This window comes from Bufo bufo, chromosome 4, assembly GCF_905171765.1.
Source record: "Bufo bufo chromosome 4, aBufBuf1.1, whole genome shotgun sequence".
NCBI lineage: Eukaryota > Metazoa > Chordata > Amphibia > Anura > Bufonidae > Bufo > Bufo bufo.
The window spans coordinates 500,216,897-500,236,338 of NC_053392.1; the positions used below are offsets into that span (position 1 = coordinate 500,216,897).

General features: G+C 44.6%; 1 long non-coding RNA gene and 1 pseudogene across 1 annotated transcript; both read left to right on the forward strand.

Annotated features, from left to right (window-relative positions):
* The first annotated feature begins 6,182 nt into the window (after nt 1–6,182).
* Nucleotides 6,183–6,835, forward strand: LOC120997342 (annotated as a pseudogene).
* Nucleotides 6,836–8,006: 1,171 nt separating this feature from the next.
* Nucleotides 8,007–17,726, forward strand: LOC120998786. Its single transcript, XR_005778483.1, has 3 exons — nt 8,007–8,021; nt 12,033–12,038; nt 17,607–17,726. It is a non-coding gene; the product is annotated as an uncharacterized LOC120998786 (long non-coding RNA).
* Nucleotides 17,727–19,442: the final 1,716 nt, after the last annotated feature.

Here is a 19,442-nt window from a genome sequence, read left to right on the forward strand (position 1 = left end):
GGGTTAGCATGGCCGAAATGTGGGAAAGCTTTGTCAGCACGCCACAACAACCAGCACCACCAGCTGATACGGAACGTCTTAGCAGGAGGCAGCATTTCAGCAACATGGTAGAGCAGTATGTGTGCACACGCCTACACGTACTGACTGATGGGTATACCCCATTCATCTTCTGGGTCTCCGAATTGGGCACATGGCCTGAGCTTGCCCTTTACGCCTTGGAGGTGCTGGCCTGCCCTGCAGCCAGTGTATTGTCCGAACATGTGTTCAGCACGGCAGGGGGGGGTAATCACAGACAAGAGCAGCCGCCTGTCCACAGCCAACGTGGACAAGATCACGTTCATTAAAATAAACCAGGCATGGATCCCACAGGACTTGTCCATACCTTGTGCTGAGTAGACAAGTATACCGGACGCACCCAGCCATTGTTAGACTCCAGTGCACTTTCTCTTTTCTAGTTCCCAATGTTTTGGGGTCTTCACAAATTTATAAAAAAATAAATTAAATAAAATAAAAAAATAAAGGAAAAATAAAAATAAATAAACAGCAAAAACAGTGTTGGGTACCTCCTCCTCCACCACCACTGCTTCCACCTACACCGCCACGTCCACCACGTCCTCAGCCTCCTACTCCACTTTGACGTCTGCCTCCTAGTTCAAGATTATTATTCCTTTCTATTCTATGTTATTTTAAGTCATTTCCCTATCCACATTTGTTTGCAGGGCAACTGTCCTGCTCTTACCCCCATTTTGCTTCAGTTTGCAGCCCCCTAGCCCTTACTATATCTATTTTACAGGCATTTTAGTGCCCCAAAGTTTGGGTCCCCATTGACTTCAATGGGGTTTGGGTTCGGGGTCAAGTTCGAGTCCCGAACTTTGAGCCGAAGTTCGGCCGAATCCGGCGAACCCAAACTTAGAGGTGTTCGCTCATCCCTACTGATAACCTCTCCCTCCTGTACCAATAGTTGTTCAGGAAGTGAAAAAATTTATCAATTACAGGTTTTACTGAATCTTTTCCCACAAAAATATATAGCAATCTGCTAATCTCTTCCTGCTCTATAACATAACAATCTTCAACAAAAAGTGCTGTTTTCAGGAGGCTTTTTGCAATTTAAGGCTACTTTCACACCTGCGTTTAGGTCGGATCCGTCTGGTATGTGCCCAGACGGATCCGCACCTATAATGCAAACGCTTAGATCCGTTCAGAACGGATCCGTTTGCATTACCATGTTCATGATAATGCAAACGGATCCGTTTTGACTTTACATTGAAAGTCAATGGGAGACGGATCCGTTTGAAAATTGAGCCATACTGTGTCAACTTCAAACGGATCCGTCCCCATTGACTTACATTGTAAGTCTGGACGGATCCGTTTGCCTCCGCACGGCCAGGCAGACACCTGAACGCAGCTTGCAGCGTTCAGGTGTCCGCCTGCTGAGCGGAGCGGAGGACAAACGGAGCCAGACTGATACATTCTGAGCGGATCCGCATCCACTCAGAATGCATTAGGGCTGGACGGATCCGTTCGGGGCCGCTTGTGAGCCCCTTCAAACGGAACTCACAAGCGGAGCCCCGAACGCTAGTGTGAAAGTAGCCTTAATGTGACCGTTTGTGGATTAAGGTGGTCATAGCCATGAAGTAGCTATCAGGCAAACAATCCATCTAATATTAATATGAGCACAAAAAATAAAATCCCTGGAAAATGATCATACATGATCACATACATGTACCTAAAATTTTTGCAAGAGTCTTTCTTGGTGGGGTTTGAGTTGTACCATCCATTAGTGTAGTAAAGAAGTGTTGCACGCTTAGGATTTTATGAAATGAGGAGTTCATGGACATCGCTATGTGCATGGACACACATGTACTTGCTTGCTCAGGTCAGTGCACCTTAAAACACATATACAATGCCTCCTTGCTGTACAAATAAATAATACTGTCCCACTGTACTGTATATGAATGCATTAATATACTGTTTAAACACAAATCTGGAGAAACAAAACTTATCCCCATTACACCTGCAATATCTTATATGACCAGCAGATGGTGCATCTATCCTAGGGCTTGATATTGTTAAAGAGGACCTTTCACTAGAATAGAAAATCTAAACTAAGTATACAGACATGGAGAGCGGCGCCCAGGGATCTCCCTGCACTTACTGTTATACCTGGGCGCCGCTCCGTTTTCCCTGTATAGCCTCCGGTATCTTCATATGTTAGGCTCCACCCAGGGGAACCTGCCGGTGTCTCTTTCTCCCATGCTGTAGCGCTGGCCAATCACAGCGCTCAGCTCATAGCCTGAGAGAAAAAAAAACCTCTCAGGCTATGAGCTGAGCGCTGCGATTGGCCAGTGCTACAGCATGGGAGAAGGAGACGCCGGCAGGTTCCCCTGGGTGGAGCCTAACATATGAAGATACCGGAGGCTATACAGGGAAAACGGAGCGGCGCCCAGGTATAACAGTAAGTGCAGGGAGATCCCTGGTCTGTACAGTTAGTTTAGATTTTTTATTCTAGTGAAAGGTCCTCTTTAAATAGTTTCAGTGTCTGTTGAGGATAGTAGTTACTTTTGAGTCTAATAATACACAACTAGGGATGAGCGAATCGACTTCGGATGAAACATCCGAAGTCGATTCACATAAAACATTGTTTCAATACTGTACCTTGGAACCGAACCCGAGTTCGGGAAATGTTTTTTGTACAGTATAAATTAATTTCTGAAGTTATTATGTGAAGTCTCACGAGATTTCGCGAAGTAATAACTTCGGCTCATCTGAGCCAATACATTCTAATACTGTACGGAGTGCTCGCTCCGTACAGTATTGAAACGAAGTGAGACTTCGCATAATAACTTCAGAAATTGATTTATACTGTAAAAAAACATTTCCCAAACTCGGGTTCGGTTCCAAGGTACAGTATTGAAACAAAGTTTTATGCGAATAGACTTCGGATGTTTCATCCGAAGTCGATTTGTTCATCCCTATACACAATTAATAGCTTTTTATCAGAATTTTCCTACACAAAACATCTAAAATAACATGCTTGTAATCTGTTTTCCATGCATGCAGCAGAAAATTCTCCTGCGTTTGATAGATGGGTCCATAAACACTTATGGGCCACCATATTTTGCCATTGGCCAGGCGGCTATACATGAGTATGCCTTTTATTTTGCTGTATAGAAAAGGGTAACCTGCTGCACAGCAAGAACGAAAACATCACATGCACACAGCGTATTTGCTCGGCCGAATCCCAGCATATCTGCGAGGTAGTGGCCGGATCTCCGCCAGACCCCATTATAGTCAATGGAGCTGTCAGGCATTCTGGTAACATCCGGCAAAGCTGAATCCACAGTGCTCTGGCAGGCTGCACTCTGCTGGAATTCCTGCCACAAGTGCGAAACAGGCCTTACTTAAATAGCAGCTGCCAACATTTGGTCTTGTTCATTCCTAATATCATTTCTCCAGTAATTTACTATGTAATTATTTAGATAAAGGAAGGAGTCTAGTACCTATAAACTGGAAGATTTATAAGATTTTTTAACCTTTTCCAGAAATCTACCATACATGTACGGCGGAAGTCAGCCAATAAGTACCTCAACCATCATAACAACAGTACTAAGGGTCTAGTCTAAGTTGTACTGAAAACCTATAGAGAATAATTAATAACCCCCAATTAATCATGACATCCAAATCAAAAGTATAAAATATATTTAATACTTTTGATTTGGATGTCATAATTAATGTAACAGTGGCTGTAGTACGCCGCTGTTCCCCAGCTTACCGCCGTGGACCTGGGCGCCTCTGCAGTCCTGGACTCTGTTGCCTGTACATGCTGTGGTGCTGAGGATTCCGCGCCACGGGTTCCATTTAGCCCTGGCCACAGCGTGCTTGTTGCTGGTGTCTGGTTTCACTGCCCTGGAGGCGGCAAACATCACTTTCCCGAGTTGCAGGGGTTGGGTCACGTGACCTCACTGACCAACCCAGGCTCTCCAGCAAGGATTTAGGATGCTCGGCCCACTTCCCAGGTGCCTCAGTGTCAAGGTCCTTGTGCTTGCTAAGTTCTTTATATTCACGTGTGCTCCTGATTTACGCTTCGTTCCTGGACTCTGCTTCTTGTCTGTTCCCTGCCTGCTTGTATTGACTCCTGTTGCCGACCCGGATTGCCTGACCTCTAGCTGTGCCGCCTGCCCTGACCTTTTGCCTGTCTGACTACGCCTCTGCTTCATCCTTGATCCTGCACTGTTGCTACTGGTAACGACCATGCCTGCCTGACTACGCTGTACTGCTGGTACCTACTCAGGTATCTCCTGGTCCGCCAGGACAAGTTGCTTCTGACTCGGGGACTGCTCTGGAGTAGCTCCTGGCAACTACCCTTATGGCTCAAGTCTATCCTCACCATCTGAGACTCTAGTGAAAACCAGGTAGTTGCTTAGACATGCCCCTCCAGAGTATAGTCAGTCAGTGGCACAGTGGGTTCACATCCGCTGATCCGTGACAATTAATTGGGGGTTATAAGTTATTCTATTTAGGTTTTGGAAGTCCAGTCATTAAACATGGCGCCCACTCAGAAACTGAGCAGGTACCATAGCCACCAGGTGCCTGCTGTATAAAACAGGCAACATCCACAGACATTTAACCACTCAGATGCTGTGTTCAATTGCAACCATGGCATCTGAGTGGCGAAACCCAGGGAGTGCTGCACTCCTGGGGCCCGAACGCCCCCGCGCCAAGATTGAGGGAGCTGTACAGTTGTCTCTAGCACTATGAAGGATCCGAGGCCTGCCACAGCAATGTTCCTATGGAGCCCAGCCTATGACCTGTCTTAGTTTCCCCCGATTTGCCATAGTAGACAGCTAATTTATGATTAGGCGTGTACCTTGTCATAAACTTAGTAACTTATGCCTGCTAAAAAAAAACTAAGCCAGCCAGTAGGTTTTCAACTACCTTTACATTTCCGTCCTGGCACAGCCCCTGCTCCACCCCACTGTCGAAAACCAGCCGTGTGACAAAATATTGCCGCACAGCCATTAAAAAGGTGTTTTGTGACTTTTTATTTGACTAAAAAAAGTTGCAAATCTCTTAGAAAACATGCCCCATTCTGCCTCACATATAATAAATGTTATCTTGCCACACAACCCCTATAAATTTGGCTCAGTTAAAGGTTTTGTCTGAAACCCACAGACCTTTGAAGCGAGTCTGGAGAGGATGTGATATCTAAGAAAACCCAGCCTACCTTTTCAATGGCTCCCATCTACAGTTCTTAGCCTTAGGTGACATGTGCATGAATGGTACGGGAACCTCAGTGGTCACGAGCCATACATGCAAACGTCACACTCTCTGTAGTCACCTGCAAAAGTTTGTGGATTTCAGACAACTACTTTAAGGCACCAGTCAATGAAGCTGAATTAGGAGATGCTACCTTCCAAACTTAGCTATGATTTCTTGAAAAAGCTGCCCCAGGGCTGAGGTGACAGATTTCCTTTAAGAAATCTCTTCAGATGCCTCTCTCTAGCAGGAAGCCACTGGGAAAAGAGTGGAGTATTTCTGGTTTACATTATGGCCTGTGGCTTTATTTGCTCCACATTTATCTATCCTTAATCAGTTACAGACAAATAAAAGCCATTTACATGCTCCTCCAAGAGAGAAATGTCACAATAAATTAACTTCTTAGCTTTGTAACAATTTGTAGAACGTCACTGACCTTTAAAAATGGAATAAGACTAAAAGGCCTCTCCAGGCAAATGAGAAAATGCCACACAAATGAGATCTGTGCCCTGCGGAGACACAGACTGGCAACTGCTGTACTGAAAGGTTACATCCCGAATCTGTAGAAATGCTGCTTATAAAGAGGAAGTATGGAGCACATAGAAGTGGCATCAAAGGTGGAAACCAAGTTAAGGTTCTCACATTAGAGGACATTAACAATTTCTGAAATGCATTTATAATATACACTTGCCCCGTACATCAAAATCACTGGGCCACATAGCAAGAATCTGAAATGTCCAGAGGCACCAGATCTAGCACTGCCGTGATTTTCATTGTTGTGCTTCCATGACAGAGCAGAACAGCGAACGTCACTAGCGCAGATGTGAACAAAACTTAATATACACCTCAGCTGCTGCAGAACATCATAATAGTGATAAGAGAACTACAAGTCTCATCATGACCAGTTTAGGCCAGCAGGGCAAGAGAAGACAGAAACAGAATGTCAGAAGGATACAGTATCGGAGAATCAGTACATGGCAAGCCCTCGCTGATATATCGCTTCTTCACACGGCTAGGGCAGGTTTACCAGTCATGGCTAGACAAATCTACACCTTACACAGAAGTGCGATGGTTGATGACCCTTGGCCTAAGTGCACTCTACATGATAAGGGTTTATATACTACAGGGTTGGTATATAGTAACGTATGCCTTGGGTATCTACCATCTAAATCTCTTCATAGCATTCTTATCGCCGAAGGTAGATCCGTCCTTACTGGAAGATTCAGATGAGGGGCCTTCATTACCCACAAAACAGAATGAAGAGTTTTGTCCGTTTATCCGGAGGCTGCCAGAGTTTAAGTTTTGGCATTAGGCCACTAAAGGGATCGTTGTGGCGATGGTGTGCACTTTCTTCGAAGCATTCAATGTCCCCGTATTCTGGCCAATCCTGGTCATGTATTTCATCATGCTTTTCTGCATCACCATGAAGAGACAAATAAAGCACATAGTTAAGTACAGATACATCCCATTCACACACGGCAAACGGAAATACAAAGGAAAGGAGGAAACCGGCAAGCCATTTTCCAGTTAGAAGAAACTGTCGCCTTCTTTATGACTTTCTTATGTAAAAATGTAATCAACAAAAAAAAGGGAGAAAAAAAACAAACTGTTTTGAGCCAGTAGTAGCTACAGCAAACTGTTCCAGCAGAGTATAGCCTGCCGGAGCTCTCTGGGTACGATGGGGCCGGCAGGCACTCCGATGAGCTCTAGCAGGTTGTTCTCTGCTGGAATTACTGGCGGCAGTGTGAATACATGAAGGGGTAAAATAGGAGAGAACTAAAACTCCCAGCAAGTCCAGGCTGTTATTATGGAACCCAAGTTGACATTACAGGAAGAGGGTATAAGAAGAGAGAACTATAACCCTCAGCATTACCAGACTGTTATGGATATTATAAAAGGAGAGAATTACAACTCCCAGCATGCCCAGACTGTTATTGTAGGGATTCAGTGAACATTACATGAAGGGGGATACAGAAGGACAAAACTACAACTCCCAGTATTAGGATGTTATGGGCTATCCCAGGTTCCTCCCCATGTAGTTTCACTACATTTTCCTCTTTACGGCTGAGCTCCATCTTCCTGCCCTGGTCACATGACATCATCACAGGTCCTTCAGCTGTAAAGCTAACTCTGTATGGCCGCCCTGATCACATGCTGATGACGTCATCGCAGATCTTTCTGCACAGCAAGTTAGATTTTCACAGCTCGCTATGTAAGTGTAATTGGGGGTGGGGCTTTCCTGAAGTGCAGGGGCCCCTTCCTTCAAGGGCCCGATAGTAGCTGCGTGGTCTGCCTGTATTAGAGGTACGCCACTGCACTTGCCATAGTTTTGTTTTTAAAGGATTTCCACCCCAAACACAGTGCTACTCCTGTGCTCACGCTGTGCTTGGTATTGCAGATATAACAAGAGTGGCCCTATTTTGTATGGGGTTATGCCATGATTGCTGTAAAAATGAAAATGAGACATTATATAGTACATGACAACCTCTTTCTAACTAACTTAAAACCAGACAACCTCATGTGGATCCTGAGATCTCCCCATTTATTGCTCTGCTAGATTTATTTCAAGCTGGCAGCTCAGATGGAAAGATGGAACTAAACATGTGCTTCCATCCCAGTGAGCTGGACAAAAGTTGGCAAAAGTGCAAACAGCATGTAGCGCTATACAGATAGATTTCAGTGAATAACTAAGATCCAGGTACTGGTTTGAAAAATGTTAAATGTTTTTCGTGGGACAACCCCTTTAATTAAAAAACAGCACTTTTGTACCCTTTTCTGAAATGTTACTAAAATACAAAATCTGATCCCCAGCTGATAGAGATGTCGCGAACATAAAATTTTCCGTTCGCAAATGGCGAACGTGAATTTCCGGAGATGTTCGCGAACGGGCGAACCGCCATAGACTTCAATAGGCAGGCGAACTTTAAAACCCACAGGGACTCTTTCTGGCCACAGTGATGGAAAAGTTGTTTCAAGGGGACTAACACCTGGACTGTGGCATGCCGGAGGGGGATCCATGGCAAAACTCCCATGGAAAATTACGTAGTTGACGCAGAGTCGGGTTTTAATCCATAAAGGGCATAAATCACCTAACATTCCTAAATTGTTTGTAATAACGTGCTTTAAAACATCCAGTGTGTGTATACGATCAGGTATGATGTTGTATCGATCAGGTAGTGTAAGGGTTACGCCCGCTTCACAGTGACAGACCAAACTCTGACAGACCAAACTCCCCGTTTAACGCACAGCAAACAACCACAAACAGTCCATTTGCACAACCGCAAACTCCCCATTTGTACAAGGTTGGATACCAAGCTAGCCATGTCCCGTTCCTTGTCCTCACTGACGTCATCGAAGGTCTCTTCCTCCACCCAGCCACGTACAACACCAAGGGTCCCCGAAAGGTGACAACAAGCCCCCTGGGACGCCTGCTGTGGTTGGTCTTCCACCTCCTCAAAGCCACCTTCCTCCTCTGAATCCTCTTCTTCAGACTCCTCTCTCTGCGTTGCCGCAGGTCCAGCAATCGACGACGACAAGGCTGCTTCTGGTGGTGATGGTGACCACAACTCTTTCTCTTCATGCTCATCTACTGCCTGATCCAGCACTCTTCGCAGGGCACGCTCCAGAAAAAACGCATATGGGATGAGCTCGATGATGCTGCCTTGGGTTTGACTGACCAGGTTTGTCACCTCCGCAATAGGACGCATGAGCCTACAGCCATTGTGCATGAGCGTTCAGTAACGCGGCCAAAAAATACCCAGCTCCGCAGAGGCCGTCCTCTTTTTTTTTTTTATTAAAAAAATCTGTTCTTACCAGTTTAATCTCTGTTTTATCCCCTATCAGGGGCCGCTGTATGGAATAGATTTTAGGAACCGGGAGATGGAAAAAAAATGGTTGGTCGGTCCTCTTACTTCCAATCTGGGGCACTGCGGGTGCGCCGTGCAATGTACTGTGCCACCCTATATGAGTGGTGTGTTAAGTAGTACTATTCCTATCAGTTTAATCCCTGTTACGTCCTCTATCAGGAGCCGGTGTATGGAATAGATTTTAGGAACCGGGAGATGGAAAAAGATGGTTGGTCGGTCCTCCTACTTCCAATTTGGGGCACTGTGCGTGCGGCGTGCAATGTACTGTGCCACCCTATATGAGTGGTGGGCAGTGGGCACAGTACAGTCTGTGGGCCTGACACTCACTGGCAGGCAACTGAAATCATTTTACAGAGAATTTTTTTTTTATCTGCAAGGTACTGTGCCACCCGATATGAGTGGTGGGCACTGGCAGTGGGCACAGTACAGTAAGAATTTTTTTTTTTTATCTGCAAGGTACTGTGCCACCTGATATGAGTGGTGGGCACTGGCAGTGGGCACAGTACAGTCAGTGGGCCTGACACACACTGGCAGGCAACTGCAATTATATTAAAGGGTAAAAATTTAATGACTTTTTTATCTGTAAGGTACTGTGCCACCCGATATGAGTGGTGAGCAGTAGGCACAGTACAGTCTGTGGGCCTGACACTCACTGGCAGGCAACTGCAATTATAGTATAGGGGGCGGACCGAACATCGCATATGTTTGCCCACCGCGGCAAACGCGCGATGTTCGGGACATCTCTAACAGCTGAGGTATGTACTGGCATAGTGTGAGCGCCATAAGGTTGCTTTCCTTTTTCTGCTGTCAGCAAAATGAGACCTGACATATAGTGAGAAAAATAAGACCTCATGCACACAGCCATTACCCGGCAGTTCCGTGCATAAGGGACTGCAATTTGTGGTCCCCAATGCATGGGCAACATCCATGCGGCTGCTGCAGATGATCCCGACCCATTCAACTTCAATAGAACATGTTCCGCACCCAACCTTCCAGATTGCGGACCCAGTCAAGTGAATGGGTCCACATCACGGCTAGCCTGCAATACAAGCCCACTGTTAGCGGCCTGCAATACCGGCCCGGCCAGCACATGGTCATATGCATGAGCCCTAGGACACACTTTTTCCCCCGCAAAACAGGAGGCCAAAGTGTCTCAACGTCTTATACTACAAAGCAGCAGGGGCTCAGTAAAAAAGAAAGTATGCGCTACATATCGCTGGTAATGTCAAGGAGAGTATTCTACGTGCAGGATGCAGAGGGAAGCAACAAGAGCTGTTGTAGCTACAGCATACAGTATGTCAAGTGCGCAGCGCCAAACTAAAATAAAGGGGACGGGGAGCATAACTGTGGATGCATCAAGTACAATATGCTAGTATACTGAAGTGGAGAGAAAAAAGGACCCTCAACTCCAGGTAGACGCCTAAACTGAAACATGAACAAATCGAGTCTGGGGGTTGGAACATACACTGTAACTACAATGGACAGCTGTAGGAAATAGGGGTATAAGTAAAGGAAGGGGTTAACCCATCCATAAAATTAATGCAGAATCAAGGAGAAAAAAAGAAAATAGAATGAAATACTAAAACAAGAGGGGAAAAGACTCCAACAAAATCTACACATAAACCACATGGATAAAGGGGCAATGTACCCCTGTTTCAAAAGGGTATGGGGTCATAATAACAAGGGTATGTCAAGGGTAGCAGCAGATAACCACAGAGACTATAATAAGAACTTAGTGATGTTGGTTTTTACAGATAGGGCAATGATTTGTTAATTGCTGTATCCACGGCATCAAAATGATTAGATGCTATTAACTATCTGCAAGAATCATTTTTTAAGACACCATTTGGTTCAAAATATTTTTCTCCATCTAACACCTGAGTGCGTCTTATGGTCCGATGCATCTAAGGCCTCATGCACACGACCGTTGTTTGGGTCCGCATCCGAGCCGCCGTTTTGGCGGCTCGGATGCGGACCCATTCACTTCAATGGGGCCGCAAAAGATGCGGACAGGACTTTGTGTGCTGTCTGCAGCCCCGCTAAAAAAAAATATAACATGTCCTATTCTTGTCCGCGCTTTGCGGACAAGAATAGGCTATTATATTACCTGCGCCCGTTCCGTAAATTGCGGAAGGCAACACGGACGGCTTCCGTTTTTTTTGCGGATCCGCGGTTTGCCGACCGTAAAAAACGGCACGGCCGTGTGCATGAGGCCTTATAGCCAAAGAATATGGTACTTACACTGCATAGGCCTAACAGCCTGGTTGTTTGATGCAACCTACTGTTTTTGATCTTCAGTGAAACTGCGACTGAACTAAGGACAGAGACGTAGCGAGCAGGCTTAAAGGGGTTGTCTGGTTTTCCTCAGGATAGGTCATCAATATCGAATCACTGGGGTAAGATTGCCCGCCCTCGCCAATCAACAGCCGTGTTATGGCTGCTTGCTCCTTACGGTTTACCTGCTCGCCGCCAACATTACAGATGCTCTGGATTCAGAACTCGGCCCCCTCACAAGCGCTGCATTCTCTTCAAACTGTTCACTGGCAAGGGTGGGGAATCATACTCCAGCGATTTGATATTGACGACGTATCCTGAGCATAGATCATCAATGTGAGAAAACCGGACATATCGCGAAACATATTGTACATTAAACCAGCACCTGAATCTGAATACTTTTCTAATTGCATGTTTTTAAATATTCAGTATAGCCACTGAGGTATTCAATAAAATGTATCTATATAGCGCCACCTGCTGTTTGTTCTTTCCCTTTAAAGCTTACGATTAACCTGCCATCAATTCTACAATCCTGAAACTGCTGCCAGTATGAAAATGAGCCTTGGAGCATAAAGGCAAAAATAAAGTTGTAACGTGGCATGCTGTAACTGTGACTAGTCATGGAGACAGTCCCAGTGGCAGGTGTAGTCATGGATCCAGTACATAGTGGAGGGGTTACAGGCCTTGGTTTCATCTGCACTGGTTTAAAACATTACAAATGCATTAGACCAGTACCAAAACCTACAACAAAGTCCTCTCAGCCAACCAAGAACCCTGCTCTCTACAGTTGTCTTCAGACGAATTTCCTTCTCCTTGTGGGGAAGGTTCTTGCTTTGGCCAATAGCTTTCATTGTGTTGCAAGACCTTTAAAAGGCTGGACATTGACTATGGGGTAATTTTCTCCACTAGTTGGCACTACAGAGCGGTCTTTCTTTTGGAAGCAATTTAATTGTCATTAGGGATGAGCAAACTTGAAGTTTGAGTTTGGGCATATGCTGAATTGCGTTATGTATTCCGTTACTATGGACCATATTAAAGGCATTCCGTCATAATAGAAGTCTATGGCCAGGATAACGGATCCGTCCGTACGGTTTCCGTTATGCAGGAGAGGACTCGATTATGATGGAATGCATAACGCAATGCCTCTAAAGGGATTCCGTTATGGTGTGTGGTAACGGAATCCATAATGCAATTAAGCATATACCTGAACTTCAAAACTTGAAGTTCACTCATCCTAGGCCTCTTTCACACTACAGCTTTTTTTTTTTTTCGTTTTGCGGGCCGTTGTTTGCGTTCCGTATACGGAACCATTCATTTCAATTGGTCCGCAAAAAAAAACGGAATGTACTCCGTATTCATTCCGTTTCAGTGTTTCCGTATCTCCGTTCAAAGATAGAACATGTCCTATATTTGGCCGCAAATCACGTTCCGTGGCTCCATTAAAGTCAATGGGTCCGCAAAAAAAATGGAATGCATGCGGAAATGCATCCGTATTTCTTGCGTATCTGTTCCGTTTTTTGCGGAACCATCTATTGAAAATGTTATGCCCAGCCCAATTTGTTCTATTTAATTGTTGTATACTGTATATGCCATACGGAAACACAACACCGAACGGATCCGTGAAAAACGGACCGCAAAACACTGAAATAGCCATACGGTAGTGTGAAAGAGGCCTTAAAGGGGTTATCCAATACTATAAAAATGTCCCCTATACGCCGGGCCCCTCACAGTGAATATATTTACCCCGCACCGCCGCTGCTTCTACCTGTGCGCTGATGAACATCCGGTGTCAGGGAAGAGCAGCCAATGGCAGGCGGGGACAGGGACGATCATCCCTAGCATCGTGGGTGGTGCTAGGGAGGACTCATCCCCATCACCACCTGCCATTGGCTACCCAACCCTTCCCCCTGCCACCAGATGTTTTCATCCCCGCACGGTGAGAAGCAGCGGGGGTAAGTATATTTACTGTGAAGGGCCCGGCCTATGAGGGATATTTTTATAGTATTGAATAACCCCTTTAATTGTCATACCCTTTTCCCAGGAAGCATTGCATAGTCTATAAGACTCCCTATACCACCTCTGGTGCTCTACAGAAGAAGAAACAGTAGCTTCCAGAGTCACATCAAGAAAGCCATCATGATCCTGAATAATACTATAGTGGTGGTTGATGGATGGTACATTTGATAAGTTATTTTTTTTTTTAAGCGGTTGTCCCTCAAAAATGAATTTATCACCTATTCACAGGATAAGTGATAACAGCTTGTGGGGTTCCAAAAGTAGGATTACCCAAGTCCTCTCTAAATGCGGTAGTGCACGTCAGTCCACTGATCCATTCACTTCTGTGGGACAGTCTTTTATTTGCAGTGCCTCGAAAAAGTATTCCTATCCCCTTGAACGGTTCCAAATTTTTTTCACGTTACACCCACAAACTTAAATGTATTTTATGTGGATAGACCATCACAAAGTAGCAAGTATGTGTGAAGTGAAATAAAAAAAAGTTACATGGCTTTCAATAAATAAGAATCAGAAAAATGTGGCGTGCATTTGTATTCAGCCCTCTGTACTCAGATACCCCTAAATAAAATTCAGTGTAACCAAAGGCCTTCAGAAGTTACCTAATTAGTAAATAGAGCCCACCTGTGTGTAATTTACTTTGAGTATAACTACATCTGTTCTGTGAAGACCTCAGAGGTTTGTTAGGGAACATTAGTGATCAAACAGCAAAATGAAAACCAAGGAACACACCAGACAGGTCAGGGATAATGTTGTGAAGAAGTGTAAAGAAAGATTAGGTTATAGAATAATATCCCAGTATCTAAACATTTCACGGAGCACTGTTCAATCCATCATCCAAAAATGGAAGGAGTATGGCACAACGGCAAACCTACCAAGACATGGCCGTCATCCTAAACTGACAGCCCAGCAAAGAGGCCCGGGGTCACTCTGGAAGGGTTGAAGAGATCCAAAGCTCAGGTGGGAGAATCTGACCACAGAACAATTATTAGTTATGTACGCCACAAATCTGGCCTTTATGGAAGAGTGGCAAGAAGAAAGCCAATTTTGAAAGCAAGCCATAAGAAGTCCAGTTTGCTACAAGCCATGTAGGGGACACAGCAAACATATGGAAGAAGGTGCTCTGGTCAGATTAGACCAACAAACTTTTTGGCCTAAATGCAAAACATTATGTGTGGTGGAAAACTAACACTGCACATCACCCTGAACATACCATCCTCACCGTGTAAGGCTACTTTCCGTTCAATTGCGGTATCGAGATCCTCTGCTGGATCTTAATACCGGAATAAACGACGCAAGTGTGAAAGTAGCCTTACATGGAGATGGCAGCATCATTTTGAGGGATGCTTTAGCAGGGACAGGGAAGCTGGTCAAAGTTGATGGAAAGATGGATGGAGCCAAATACAGTGCATATGGGTAATGCTTTGGTTTAAATGGGTTATCCTCTAATTATTCAACACCTATCCACAGGATGAATGATACAGTGCCTTGAAAAAGTATCATACCCCTTGACCTTTTCCACATTTTTTTTCATGTTATACCCACAAACTTAAAAGGTCTTTTACTGGTATCAGGAATGTGTGAAATGAAAAGATGCAAGTTTTTTCAAAATTTTTAATAAATAAAAATCTGGAAAGTGTAGTGTGCATTTGTATTTAGCCCCCCTCGGTCAATAGCAGATCTGTCAAGTGTCCTATGTTACACTAGCAGAGTATTACAGGGAAATGCTGAGCTTGGGGATGTATAATTTTAATTTCATGTAAAAATCTATTGCCAAGCATCATGGGGAAAGCCTATAAATTCTTCTTCCTCTGAACAGTGATTAATAGAATTTTCCGAAAATTCACACAAAGCTGTCAATCACTCTGCGTGGGCCCAGTGTAAGGAAGTCTCAGGCTCACTGCAAGTCATGGCAACTATTGAGACAGCCTTTTACATTAAAACAGCAAATCAAATCCTAAGTAGTAATATATTAGTGAAATATAGATAGATAGAGATAGATAGAGATATATATATATATATATATATATATATATATATCAGTAACGTCATGGCCACTAGGGCTCTCACTTCCACCTAATTTGCAGTCCACTGCATGTTAGGCTAGATCCATCTCTAACAGAAGTTCATAGGATGTGGGGGCGTGTCAAAGCTAGCTGAGCTCCTGAGCCTGATACACCCACTGCCTCTACACAGCATTTGAAAAGGAGATAAGCTCCTGTGTGTCTGTAAAGTCTGATGTTCCCCTCCGTATCAGCTTTCTGAGCTCCCTACAAGAAAACAAATAGTGGAACTTTAGGCAAGTGAGGACACAGCAGTGCAGTACTGGCAGATCCCATAGAAGGGAACAATCATTGCTTGTGAGAGAAATCTACCTGTGCAGCTGAAACTGAATAATATGGCTGATGAAGACATTAGAAAAGCCCAAAGAAGACCTGTTCCTTCAGAGTTCTGATTCTACAATGAAGCACAGCCATTATGCAAACTTTTTTTTTTTTTTTTAAACTCAGGTACGCTTTAAAGCATCCAAGTGCAAGTCTGAATCTCAGATAGATAATGCCAAGATATTCAAACAAACGTGAAACTGTTTTATTAGCCTTTATTATACACCAAAATATTTCAGAAAATAAAGCATTTTGAACGCAATGATAAGTAACGGAATCAAATTGTACTGATCAAACGGTAACAGCAAGATTGTTCAATTCATTAACTCAAACCTATCAAAGGTGCATGAAATGCAAAAAAGTGACATATACAATGAGATTTTTCACACTCAACTTCTTATATTTAAGGACTCTTCTTAATGACCTATCCTTAGGACAGGTCATAATTATCAGACGGTTGTCCGACTCCCAGCAGCACCACCGATCAGCAGTTTGCAGGCGCTGCTGTGCAGCTCTGTACTCTGCATAGCGGCCATGCCCGATTACTGAACCGCTGCACCCATTCACGTGAAAACAGTGTACGGAGCTGTGCTGTTCCAGTGTCACAGATACTGCAGATCTGATACTGATGACCTATGCTAAGAATAGATCAATATTCAAGTCCTGGAAAACCCTTAGTAATTAGTGTTAAACACTTTGCACTTGAGGCATAAAATGCATTTCTTCACATGGTGCGTATGTGGCAATGTATGAATGCATTTTTATACACACAGGTGGTGAAGTGTAAGCTGCGACCCCCCCCCCCCCCCCCTTTCCTGGGAACTTAGCCAAGTGTAAGTACTACAAGTGCAAAGTGCACTGCTGACAAGACTGACAAGTATAGATAGTTTACAGTGTGCTCAAGTCAGTTTTAAGGTCCGATATTTGTGGATCATGTCTCTCTAGAGGGGTCAGAGATCCATTTAATGGCACTTCAAAATCCCCTGCATAAACATGGTCACTATTTTATTATAACGGGTGGTCCAGGATTAGAAAAACATGGCTGCTTTACTACATCTCCACCCCATTCACTTCAATGGCACTGAGCTGCAATGCCAGACACACCCATAGACAGCACCACCCCCGTTCATAGGTTCAGTCTGGCATTGCAGCTCAGCTCCACTGAAGTGAATGGGGCCAAGATGTAAAACCACAAACATGTGGACGGGTGAGGTGCCGTTTTTTCTTGGAAGAAAACCTATTTGTAGTCCTGGAGAACCCTTTTAACTGTCTGCACTCACCATTAGGGGAAGCACAGAATTTTATCACACCTATGTATACACCAACCGCTCATGTAGAGGTGGCAGCTAGAACGTGTGTAATTTGTCTATGGAGAGGGTTTGGCGCTTTGTATCATGGAAATTGAGCTGGACTGCTAGAAATATATATATTGAGAAATTAATCAGCACAGGATTTCAAACCTATTTTGATAGAGAAAAATAAATAAAAAAAGGCAGCCATTCACTATACGTCTTACTGATCCATACAAAACTAATAAGGCATCTGTAATGGAACAGCTCCTCTGGGGCTGCAAGGTGATGAATGTTAATTCTACAAAATTTACTTGCATTTGAAAACCATGGTTTTCAAATGCAACACAATCTTCTGGTCCTTTGGCCAATACTTCAGACTGAGAAGCCACACAGGCAACTTCAGCGCAGACACCCACCACCTACGCCCTAGAGAATTTTCCTGCACCCTTGTCCACACACTATTTGGGGGAGTCTGTTACATACATTCTGCCTGTAATTAAGAGGGGGAAAAAAAGCAAAAGAAAGGCACTGTAGTTAAGCTCAGGAAGACTTGCTTAGAAATGAAAAATCGGTGTCCCAAATGCATAAGTGAATATGGATTTGTCTCATCTCACAAAGATGATAACGTAAAACCAAACGAGAACCAAAAAAAAAAAATATATAAAGTCTTAAAAGTCCATCTCATATATCCTTAGTCTTAAATATAATTCAGTAAAACAGAAACGACACGTTAAAAATGTAAAAGAAGCTGTATGTTAAAAAGGTATGTGTGTGTACTACGCCATACGACCGAGTGGATCCCACTGTAGATAAATAAGGTAATGAGTGCAACTGAGAACAGCAAACATGCAGAAGCACATACCCCGAGGAAACGGACCATAGCCCTTCCTACCCCTATACAAGAGGCTGGAAACGGACCATAACCCTTCCTACCCCTATACAAGAAGCTGGAAACGGACCATAGCCCTTCCTACCCCTATACAAGAGGCTGGAAACGGACCATAGCCCTTCCTACCCCTATACAAGAGGCTGGAAACGGACCATAGCCCTTCCTACCCCTATACAAGAGGCTGGAAACGGACCATAGCCCTTCCTGCCCCTATACAAGAGGCTGGAAAGGGACCATAGCCCTTCCTACCCCTATACAAGAGGCTGGAAAGGGACCATAGCCCTTCCTACCCCTATACAAGAGGCTGGAAACGGACCATAGCCCTTCCTACCCCTATACAAGAGGCTGGAAACAGACCATAGCCCTTCCTGCCCCTATACAAGAGGCTGGAAAAGGACCATAGCCCTTCCTGCCCCTATACAAGAGGCTGGAAAGGGACCATAGCCCTTCCTACCCCTATACAAGAGGCTAGAAACGGACCATAGCCCTTCCTACCCCTATACAAGAGGCTGGAAACGGACCATAGCCCTTCCTACCCCTATACAAGAGGCTGGAAAGGGACCATAGCCCTTCCTACCCCTATACAAGAGGCTGGAAAGGGACCATAGCCCTTCCTACCCCTATACAAGAGGCTGGAAAGGGACCATAGCCCTTCCTACCCCTATACAAAGAGGCTGGAAAGGGACCATAGCCCTTCCTACCCCTATACAAGAGGCTGGAAACGGACCATAGCCCTTCCTACCCCTATACAAGAGGCTGGAAACAGACCATAGCCCTTCCTACCCCTATACAAGTGGCTGTACTCCATCCCTAGCACAGTCTGCAAACTTCCAGAGCCTTGAGATAAAGTGCTAACACGAAGTCTGTTCCAGGTCCAAGTGCATAAGGCTACTTTCACATCTGCGTTTTCAATTCCGCTATTGAGATCTGTCACAGGATCTCAATAGCGGAAGAAAACGCTTCAGTTTTGTCCCCATTCATTGTCAATGGGGACAAAACTGAACGAAACGGAGTGCACAAAAATGCATTCCGTTCCGTTGCGTCCCCGTCGACAGAAAAACGCTGCAAGCAGCTTTCTGTCCACGATGTGGTGCGGAGCAAGACGGATCCGTCCTGACACACAACGTAAGTTAATGGGGACGGATCTGTTTTCCGTGACACAATAGAAAACGGATCCGTCCCCCCATGACTTTCAATGGTGTGTTCATGACTGATCCGTCATGGCTATAGAAGACATAATACAACCGGATCTGTTCATGACGGATGCATGCCCTTGTATTATTGTAACGGAAACGTTTTTTGCAGATCCATGACGGATCCGCAAAAATGCTAATGTGAAAGTAGCTTAACCTGCGCCAGATGAAGGTGACTAAGGAGTTAATGGCACTACAAGAGGTCAGTTACTAGGAAGGGATCCCATGTACAGTACTGATGGAAGGCCGAGGAGAAGTTTAAGAGCACCTTCACA